We start from the raw sequence: 12,033 nt of genomic DNA, 5'->3' as shown, positions 1-12,033 counted from the left end.
TAGGACAGATGATGAGAATAAACCACCATTGCAAAGTATCTGTATGATTTATCACATTCTAAGCCGAGTCATTATTTAGGAATCACAAGTATGATGATCAGGAATGCAGACTTTCGAATTCTGTTCCCATCTTTATTTCTTCCTTACTGTTTCTTTTGTGTAAAAGATAAACTATCTTAAGAGACCATTTCAACCAAACCTCCTTGTAAAGTCTATTTCCAGTAGCTCAGAAGTGTTAAATATTACTTACTTATTTTATGTAAGGAGTGACCACTTGGATTAGTTTTATTTTTTTAGTTGCTTTGCTTGCTCATGTGTTTTAAATTGTGCTAATTTCTAGCAACTACCACTGTTAGCGTTATTGAAGGATCATTCTGAAATTCTTCATCTTATTAGAAATTCCATCAAAATTTTAACATTTTCCAAGAACCACTCCTTAAAATGGTAATGTGTTGCATGTTAAAAAATTGATTCCATTGTCAAATTTGGAAATTCTGGGTTAAAAAAAAAATGAAAAAAGCACCATTTTTTGCAATTATAATTATGACTTTAGCATGCAAATGAGAAATGACAATGTCTACTAGCTAACGTACAATTCAGTTGAAATTGTCCATTATTGTTTGTTCACAGAATACATCTAGAGTGACCTATTATATGGGACTGAATTCTAACGAAAATACTTAGTTAAAAGTGAGATTTGAATAATTAATCTATTGTAATTTAAATACACTTAGACATGCAGAAGATGTCTTGCTCACTTCAGAAAACCCAAACTTTATCTATGTGAAGAAAAAAAAATGGGAGAATTTTCTGCCTACATAGAAGGTTCCACTCTGAAGGATGTTTCCCTGGTGGCAAAAACCAACATAGGTCCAATATGTGAGAAAAACTTGGCCTACAGACTTAGAACCTTCACATGAGATATTTTTAGATATAGTTCAATATTTGAGTTAAACACAACACATAGCTGAGTGTATAGAAGTATTGAAAGCTCAGCATTTATACTCAAGTAAGCAAATTGCAGCACTCTGCACTAGCATCAAATTCTGAATGCTTTTCACTGAGATATCCTGCAATTCAGCTTACATGATAGAAAATTAAATGGTACATCTTCTAAATAAAAGTGGACATGTAAGAAGGCAAGAGGTCCATGATGACAAACAGGCCAAATTATTCTTGATTTTTTTTCTTCAAAAAAAATGTATTTTTATGTGTCATGCTAAACCTTTACAGTTTATTTTTGAAAGAGAAGAGTTTTTTTAGAAAAAAAAATCTTCTGAAATGGGAACCTGTGTTTTTATGTTTGCAGGAAAAGGTAAATAATAAACTAATAAATACATTTAAATAAACATTGCCTCAAGGCCCTCAAGACAGCCATATGCTTTTGCATACATTTTCACAACTCAACAGCTGCTCATGGAGCCTAATCCATCTCCAGCTTTCCCGTTGACCACTCTCTTCTGCAAGGAATGCTTCTGTGACTGCCGGCTGGAAATATTTATGAAAACACAAGGGCAGCCAGGATCGTCCAAGTGTTTTCAAAATGTTTGCTTGGCAACAAGATGCTGGCAGTGAAAATGTGCTCCTACAAGGGCTTTAGTAAGTGTTTATGTCTCTTCAGTGTATTCCATTTGTGAATGTGGGCAGATACCACACACTATGATCTCTAGAAGCTTTAAGTGAAGAGACTAAAATTCACTCTGCCTCAGGCCTTGCACCTGCCAGTCATACCTCACTCTTCAGTGCAATTTTAACCAATTCACAGATAGCCCTCTCCCGTTAGTCATCCCCATAATCACAGACACAAACTAGGAGACTTCAGGCTTTCTGGTTATATCCTTAAAAATAATCACTGAGCGTTTCTTAGAAGATATATATCTTAGCACTAAAATGACAACTAAGTAAGCTGAGAGGTACTGGGGGTTTCAGACCATAGAGAAATCCTTGGAAATAAAGTATGATGAATTATAGAACACAGCTGTATAGTGATGATTATTAGAATATCCATTGTCAGATGAGTGAGGCATGTTATTAAGTTCTGCTTATAGGGAAAATCCTCATCCTAAAGAACTTTCTAAGTCAAGTACAAGGATTTGCAAGACCAGTGAAATTCTCTAAAAAGATCTTTCAGGAAATACTGGAGAGGGCAGTGAGGAAGAGGAATGAGAACAAAGGACAATGACAGAAATATATGAAGATGCTTATGATCAAACCTGCTAATTTACACGCTAAATTTAAATTTTAATGATACACAATAAAAAAACAAAGTAGTTCTGATGTCTGATATGATTTTTATTTTTAAGGCTATTGACTGAAGACCAGAGCTACGGTGGAAACTAGAGCAATATTGGATATGAATCAAATAAGTGGAAATTAAATGTTCAAGGGAAATAAGAATCATATAACATATAATTTTTCTAAGATTAATCATTGATGCTTACTATTTATATAAAAATTTCTGGCCTTGTAATGTAGAGTATTATATTTCATGGTATGGATCTGCCAAAAGTTTTTATTGATTTACTAACTAAAGCACCTAAGGTTGCTTCCAGATTGGGGAAACTATGAGTTACAAGATCATTAATACAACGACACAACAGTTCTGTGACCTGATGATGGTGGTAATTACACAAATTTAGTTTTATGTTAAACTTTTTGTACTGTAAACCATTAAACATTAATTTTCTTATGCATTAGTATTAAATCAAATTTTAAAATTCACAGTAAAACTAGAGATTAAACATGTAAGATGATTCAAAGGTTGGATCAATGTATTATTTAAGTTTCACTAGCAGACAGAAACATCGAAAGAGTGAATTTCAGAAATCATGCAGACAATAGTAATCTTCATTCATGTATTCACACTCATATTCTGCATATGATGTGCTTTTTAAGAAAAAGGACAATAACACAAACATCAAGAAAATAAAACTAAGCCACATGGCTCTTGGGAAGTTGATTGTGTCTAATGGTGTTGTTGTCAACACATCCTGAGACAAACACCTTCACAGTTGATCAAAACACAGCTGCCACACCAGCCCATCTGGACTCTGGAAATTACACGACATGGATGCAATAACTTCTTTTACTCTAATGGGTACCCACATATGTGCCTATACCATCATTTCTTTAGAAATAAGTAACACCTGGATGCAGAAATAAAATGGAAAGATGTTATGAGAAAAAGCAGGATGCAACATATGGTCCTTAGCTAAGCTGTGTTAGAAACATTTCTAGAAGAGTCTTGAGATATCATCCAATTAGTAACTCCACAAGAGTGAGGTTTTTTGAACCTGGAATCATGTATTAGAATAGCATTTTTACAAAAATTGTTTGACTCTTTACCCTTCAAAAATCAATACAAATTGGAGTAAGAAACATATTCACGAGGCAAATAGTTATTAATGCTGTCAAGTGAATTAATTGATCAGATATTTTCAAAATTCATAGCCAGACTACAGTAGTTTATCATAAGCACATCAACATAGTTATTACACAGAAGTAGAGATTAAAAGATATTTGAAGTGTGGTTCAAATACAAGGGTTAGAAAATCAGGTGAGAGTCAAGACATGATTTCCAAGAGTTATTATGTGGTTTACAATTTGCAAAGTATTTCAAAAATTTTAACTTTCTCTATCCATGAGCTTTGCAATGTGACTTTGTAGCTTGCCTCATTAAAAACTGAGTTCAGTTTACCAGTCACCAAAACCTGGGTGTCTTTTGTGCCCTTTATTGAACAAGAACGCAATGCTTATATGTCAGTTCTGAGGTGAAGGTTCAAGTAGTCAAACATCCATCCTTTTTCTCTCCTTAGCAACTCCTTTGCCTCAACCTGGACAAATGCTTCTATAGAGATTTTGAGAATACAGAACAGAGATACTTCCTACCAGCTCAACTGTCCCTAGCCCTACCAGACTAGAAAGATGAAGCAGTAAGTGATCTAAGAAATGTGAGTCAGCTCAGTTGAGGCCTACTGAAGATTGGGCCGGATTAGCAGATCCCTAAGGCAACCCTAAAGACTTGTGAGTAAAATAAATGTTTGACAACAATTAATCTAATGCTTTGAAATATCTTGTGGAGAGGATTTTGAATGTTGCCTCTAAAAATAAGTGTCGCATGCTTGGAGTGATAAGTATATCATCTATACAGATCTGGTCATTATAGATTATATTATGTAATGAGGTTTTACACTGGAGTGCATAAAATATACAATGATAATAATAAAAAATGGTAACTGGGAAGATGTCTCAGTTGACAAAATGATTGCTGTTACAACACGATGATTTGAGTTCATATCACCAATACCCCCACACACAAGAAAGCCAGGAGAGTCAGTACATGTCTCTGACACCCACACTGGAGTGGTGGAGACAGGTAGGATTTCCAAGTCCTAGAGGCTAGCCACTATAGCTTAATTAGTAAGCTCCAGGCTCAGTGGAAAATCCTGTCTCAAAGAAAGGAAAGGATAAGGTGGAGAGCAATGTACAACTGAGGAAAGCGCCTGACATCAGTTTCTGATATCCACAAACTCACTTGTATATGTACAACTGCACATACAAGTACACATACATAAACATATTCATTCACATGCTACACATAAAAATAACAAGAATACATTTTAATATTAAATAAATTTACGCTAATTTAAGTAACCATGTTCTTGGAGGATTGGTGCCTTGTTATATGTTACTAACTAATGAAAATAGACCTCAATTTAATTTGCATGTACTAGTGTTCATTTCTTGTCTGTATCACACATTACACATATGGCTTAGAGTAACATGAATATATTCTTTTACAACTCTGTGCATCAGAAGTCTACAATTAGCTTCACTGGACAAAAAGTGTCAAAAGCCTATTTCTTTTTTAATATTTATTTTTTTCACCCTGATTGCAGTTTAACCCTCCTTTCTCTCCTCCAAGTCTCTCTTCCTCTCTCTGCCTCCCCATCCACTCCTCTGTCTCTGGGCCATCTAGGCTCTTGGTCCTGGTGCTCCAGGCAGTGTCAGGTGTGGGCTCACTCTCATGGCATCAGTCTCAGGCTGGACCACTCATTGGTTGACCACTCCCACAATCTCTGTGCCACCCTTACTCCAGTATATCCTATAGGCTGGACAAACTGTAGGTCAAAGGTTATGTGGCTGAATTGGTATCCCAATCCCCCCACTGGTAGTCTTGTCTAGTCACAGTAGATGGCCAGTTCACACTACATATCCCCTGTTAATAGGAGTCTTAGTTGGGGTCATCCTTGTAGATTCCTGGGAGTTTCCCTTGCACCAGGTTTTTCCTGACCCCGAAATGACTCCTTGTCCAGTTGTCTCTCTCAGTACTCTCTCTCCCTGCACCACCCTCACATGATCCTTCATGTTCCCATCCCCAATTGCTGCCAGTCCACCCACAAAGTCTCTTCTATTTCCCCTTCCCAGGGAGATTCAAATGCCCCCCTTGAGCCCTCCTTGCTGCCTAGCCTCTATGGGTCTTTGGATTATAGGATGGTTACCCGTTGCTTTACAGCAAATATCCACTTATGAGTGAGTACATACCACGTTTTTCTTTCTGGGTCTGGGTTGCCTCACTACAGATGATTTTTTTCTACCCATCCATTTGCCTTTGAATTTTATGATGTTTTTGTTTTTAACAGATGAGTGACACTTCATTGTGTAAATGTGCAATATGTTCTTTATCCATTCTTCAGTTGAGGGACATCTAGGTTGTTTCCAGGTTCTGGCTATTATTAATAAAGCTGCTAAGAACATAGCTAAGCAAATAGGCTGTTCCTTCCCAAGGCTTTAGTACAGAATTTCTCCTTGCCATTTCCAGCTGAATTAAATTCATGCCTCAGAATCCTGTATTCATCTTCAAAGTGCACTGTAGCAGTCTTTCTTTTGGGTCACGAACCAGCTCCCAAATCATGACCATGGAGACTTATTATTAGTTGTGAATGCTTAGCCTTATCTTTTGCTTGTCTCAATAACTCTTATAACCTAAATTAACTTGTTTCTTTGCTGTGGGATGTTGTTCTGTATGCTGTGAATATGAGTTGCTCTAATTGGTTGATAAATAAAACACTGATTGGCCAGTAGCCAGGCAGCAAGTATAGGCGGGACAAGTAGACAAGGAGAATTCTGGGAAGAGGAAGGGCAGAGTCAGGAGTTGCCTGCCAGACACAGAGGAAGCAAGATGTCAAGGCAGAACTGAGAAAAGGTAACAAGCCATGTGGCTAAATATAAATAAGAATTATGGGTTAATTTAAGATGTAAGAGCTAGTTAGCAAGAAGCTTGAACCATTAGGCCATACAGTTTCTAAATAATATTGGGTCTCTGAGTGATTATTTTATAAGCAGCTGCAGGACTGTGGGTGAAAGAGATTTGTCCTGACCACTGGCCAGTTGGGACACAGGAAAACTTCCAGCAACAGAGACCACATGAAGTCTGGACATGGAGTGGTATGGTTTAAGTGGCACAATTTTCCTGAAGGTAGATGAGGTTAGATGTGGGTAGGGTAAGTCCTAGTGAGAGGAAAGATGCTAGCTATAGCAAAGGATGAAATGTTAGGAATAGGCTGGGGCCTAGGATTCAGGGCCCTCTTGAAGCTTAGAGACTATTACTGCAAGGCAATGAGTCCAGACAACTATGGGGCACTGCCTGAGACACATGAATTAGATTCTTCAAGATAGGAAAACAGTAGTATTGGATTGTGTGTAGAGTATTGAATAGGCTAGACTATGGAGGAGAACATGGGAAGTTTTGGTATAGAGAGAGGTGGTATAGGGAACACCATGTCCTATGTGTGGATGTGGATAGGGCAAGTAATGGAGGGAACATAAATGTTAGCTATAGCACAGGAATAGGTGGTGTGACTAGGCTGGGGTGTGGGATTTAGGAACCTATTGAAGCCTAGGTTCCCGTACTATATTTTTTTTTGTAGGTTGTCTGTCTAAATTGGATTACTGGGATAGATTCTGGAGGATGTGGAAAAACATGTATCGAGAATACATTTGGGATTTCTAAGAAGGCTTGACCCTAGAGAAGATGTGGGTAATCTGGGTATGGAGTTGGGTTGTGTGGGTAGCACAAAGGGTCCTGTGGCTGTTGTTACAGTGGGTCTTGCAAGAAACTAGATGTTGCCTGTAGCACAGGAGGGCATGTTGGGACTCAGCTGGAGCAAAGTATTTGGGACAATGACAAAAGATAGAATTACTACTAGTGAGAACAAGAAGTTATTCCAGGAATGCCACTGGATGTAATGTATCATACATTCTGGACTCCATTGGATTTGGAAAACAATTATCTGGTGCACGGAGGTACCCACTTGACTAGACTATGGGAGGATTTGGACAGTCTGGGCATGGAGACGGGGATGTAGAGAACCAAAACTCCTGTGGTTTGATGAGGGAGGGGTGGTCTTGGTGGCAATCTAGGTGATGTTTCCAGTACAGGAGGATTTGATGGGACTAGGAATCCTAGAGGTTGTTAGTGGAGGGGACTGGGGAAGGCCTGGACATAGGCTATGGACCTTAGGTAAATCATGCCCTCTATGCAAAAACAAGTATTGATGGGGGGGGGGGGGTTACTCAACAAGTTAGACACTCAGGAAAATATGTAAAGTTTGAATAAGGAATAATGTACTATTGAATAAACAAAGTGTCCATGGATCGATTCTGGTAGGGCATCTCCTATCAGAAGCTTTGATGTTAGCTACAATTCAGGAGGATTTGTGAGATTACTCTGAGCTGAAGGATTTGTGACCCTACTGCATAGAGATCCCTAATGCAAGGGGCAGGGAACCAGAATAGCCAGGGATGCTGGCTGTAGAAATCAGGCTAGTTCTAGATGGGTGTGCAAAACAAGTATCAGGTTTGGGCTTATATACCAAGCTAGACTCTGGAGGAGAACATCAGAAGTATGTGAAGTGGGTGGGTGGAGGTGGCACAAGGAGTCCTGTGGGTGGGTTGCAGGTAGCACCTTTTCTGGAGCCTGTATGTTGGCTAGAACATATATGTAAGTGATGAGACTAGGCCAGGGCATGGGATCTGGGAACATGCAGAAGTCATGATGTTGCTACTGCAAGGCTCAGTTGATCGGACTAGGCCAGAGTATTGACTATGGGAACCACAATAGATTCAGAGGAATTCAGAAAAACAACTATCTGTTTGTGAGGGAGTACTCACCAGGTTAAACCATGGAGGAGGTCTCAGGTGTCTGGGTATGGAGTTAGGTAATATATGTATCACAAAGAGTACTGTGTATAGATGCTGTTGCAAGGGGCAGGGGAGGGAGTTGGTAGGACCCTGAATATTGGATACAGAATAGGAGTGTGTAGTGGGAGTAGGGCCCTGGATTTGGCACTATGTTGTAACCTAGTGTTCACTATAGCAACATGCAGGAATGTAAGTGGCAAGATTAGGCTGTATCACTGGCAGAAAAGATAAGAGTTTTGTTTTGTGGGATGAGGAAAAATACTATCTGATAGAAGGAATATTCACCAAGTTTCAATTTTGGGGAGGACATGGGAAGTTGGCACAAGGAATGGGGTTGTAAATGTAGAGCAAATGGTCAATGGGTGGGTGCAGGTATGTTAAGTGCTGAGGGGGTGTAGATGTTGGCTATATAGTACAGAAGGAGTTGATGGGACTTTGAATGGCTCAAGGGTGTTGAAAACTATAGAGGCCTAAAGCTTGCAAATGCAAGGCACATGTGTCCAGAGTGGGTCAGGCAGCCTGTGGAAAATCAGGAAGTCTTTTGTGTGTTGGGGGTTATTCACTAGGCACAACCTGGGTGTGGATATGGTAAGTCTGATTATGTAGTGAAGAGGTTTAATCATCTAAATGTGTCTTGTGATGGATGCAGGTAGGATGGTTCCAGTTGGGAGTATAGATGCTGGCTACAGCACAATGGAATGTGGTAGGACCAGGCCAATTGGAGGAATTAGATTCTGCAGGAGCCTAGAGCAATTTACCACATAGAGCTTGTGCCTAGACTATGCATGGGAACAGGTTTGGGGACCAATCTAGATATTGCAGAATTGTGGAAAACAACTATCAGATAGGGATTTACTTACCAGACTAACCCAAGAAGTGTCCTGTAGATGTAACCAACTGTCTTATTAAATAAGAAACACAGAACCAATGCGAAGAAGAAAGCCAAGAGATCAGAGCTAAGAGCCTTACCCGTCTGCTGTAGCTAGCCTCTTCAGCCAAGAGACCTCTCCGAAAGAGACCTACTTCCTGTTTGTTTGTCTTTATATACACTTCCTGTTCTGCCTTCTCATTGGTTGTAAACCCAACCACATGACTGCCTCATCACTGCCTGTCTGTACAGACCTCCAGGTCTTCTATGGTTGGTATTGAGATTAAAAGCGTGTGTCTCCAATGCTGGCTGTATCCTTGAACTCACAGAGATCTACCTAGTTCTGCCTACCAAGTGTTGGGATTAAAGGCCTGTAGCACCACCGCCCAGCTTTTGCTATGGTCTAATAGCTCTGACCTCCAGGCAACTTTATTTATTAACATACAAATAAAATCACATTTCAGTACAAATAAAATATCACCATAGTGTCCACATGAAGTCTGGGTATTGAGTGGGGTTTTTATGTGGCACAAGGTTTCCTGAAGGTAGTTGTGGGTAGAGTAATTCCTGGATTGAGCATAGATGTTGGCTATAGCAAAGGGTGAAATACTAGGACTAGGCTGGGCCCTAGGATTTGTGACCATGTGAAAGCGTAGAGACCATTACTGCAAGGCAAGGAGTCTGGATGCAATGGAGTACAGCCTAAGGCACTTGAGTTAGATCCTGCAGGATACAAAAACATAATATTTGGGTTGCATGTGGAATATTCAATAGGGTAGACTCTGGAGGAGAACATGGCAAATTTCAGTTTAGACACTGCTGGTACATGCAACACCAAGTCCTGTATGTGGATGTGGGTAAGGTGAGTAATGGATGGAAACTAAATGTTTGTTACAGCACAGGAATAGGTGGTGGGACTAGGCAGAGGGACACTCCTGAGGCCTAGAGACACCTACTATGTGTCGTAGGTTGTCAGACTTGACTTGGCTACTTGGATAGATTCAGCAGAATGTAGAGAAACATATATCGAGTACCTTAGGGTTACTAAACAGGCTTGACCCTGTAGAGGACATGGGAAATCTGTGTATGGAGTTGGGTTGTTTAAGCAACACAAATGGTCCTGTTGGTAAGTCTTATCACAGTGAGTCCTTACAGCAACATAGCTATTGCCTTTAGCACAGGAGGGCATGGTGTGATTAGGCTAGAGCAAAGAATTTTGGAGCCTGCCAAAAGTTAGAAATCACTACTAGTGAGAGGAAGCAGCTAATATAGGGATGTCATTGGATATTTCATCTAGTTTTGATTCCACTGAATTTGGAAAACTATTATCTGTTGCAGCAGGGTACTTACCTGTCTAGACTCTGGTGGAGGATTTAGAGAGTCTGGGAATGGAGAGAGTGATGTAGGCACCCAAAGAGCCTTTGATTTGATGAGGGAGGGGTAGTCTTGTGGGGAATCTAGACAGTGACTCCAGCATAGGAGGAGTTGATGAGACTAGCAATCCTATAGTTTGCTATTGGAGACATCTGGGGAATGCTTGGACACTGGCTATGGGACCTGGGCTAGATCTAACACTATATGTAATAACTAGTATTAATTTGGGGGATGTACTCAACAAGTTAGGCCCTCAGGAAGACTGGAAAGTCTGAATAAAGAGTACTGTAGTATAGTCGACACAAAGTGTCCTGTAGTTGGATTCTGGTAGGGCAGGACCTAGCATGAGACTCCGTGTTAGCTACACTACAAGAGAATTTGTGAGACTAGTCTGAGCTGAGGGATTTGAGACTCTCCTGCCTAGATGTCCATACTGCAAGGGACAGACAACCAGAATAGCCATAGGCACTGGATATTGAACTCAGACTAGATCCATATGGATGTGCAAAACCATTATCACATAGGGGCTTATATACCAAGCCAGATCCTGAAGGAGGACATCAGAAGTGTGGGTATGGAATGGGGTGGTGGAGGTAGCAAGAAGAATCCTGTGGTTGGGTTCAGGTTGCACCTTGTCTGGAGCCTGTATATTGACTACAGCCCACTTGGAAGTGATGGGACTAGGCCAAGGAAGGGGATTTGGCATCCTGCAGGAGCCTATATGGTGCTACTGCAAGGCTCAGTTGATCAAATTAGGCCGGAGTATTGACTATGTGAACTAGGATTGATCTAGAGGGATGTGGAAACACAAGTATCTGGTTGAGAGAGTACTCACCAGGCTATACATGAAGGAGGCCTCAGGAAGTCTGGGTATGGAGTGGGGTACTGTTGGTAGTACAAAGAGTACTGGGTGTAGACGCAGGTAGGCAGGTCCTGGTGGGACCCTGTATGTTTGCTACAGAACAGGAGTAGGTCCCTGGATTTGGGAGTCTGTTGAAAAGTTGTGATCATTACTGTAATATGCAAGAACTTAAGTGACAAGACTATGCTGGGACATTGGTAGTGAGATATGAACTATGTATGGTGGGATGTGGAGAAACACTATCAGGTGGGGGAAAAATATTCACCAGGTTTCAACTTTGGGGAGGACATGGGAATTCTGGATAAGGAGAGGGGTTGTGAAAGCAGAACAAATTTTCCCTGGGTGGGTGAGATATAGTAAGTACTAAGGGCCCCTAGATGTTGGCTATACCACAGTGGGAATTTCTGGGATTAGGCTTGGCTGAAAGGATTAGGAAACATGTAGAAGCCTACAGCTTGCACTGCAAGGCACTGGTGGCCGTAGTAGGACAGTCAGCATGTGGAAAAACAAGCAATCATTGCTGTGTTGGGGGTTACTCTCTAGACTAATCCCTGGGGGCTGGGATATGTGGAGAGTGTAGGTATATAGCAAGGTGGCTGAATCATCTAAATGTGTCTAGTAGATGGAGGCCGTTAGAATAATTCCAGTTGGGCATGGAGACATTGGTCCTACCCAAGTGAATATTGTAGGACCAGGCCAGTTGGAGGAGTTAGAGTCTGCAGAAGCC

The sequence above is a fragment of the Peromyscus eremicus genome, chromosome X (genome assembly GCF_949786415.1).
Source record: "Peromyscus eremicus chromosome X, PerEre_H2_v1, whole genome shotgun sequence".
NCBI classification, from domain to species: domain Eukaryota; kingdom Metazoa; phylum Chordata; class Mammalia; order Rodentia; family Cricetidae; genus Peromyscus; species Peromyscus eremicus.
The sequence above is the reverse complement of the archived record's forward strand: the minus strand, read 5'-3'. Positions refer to the sequence as shown.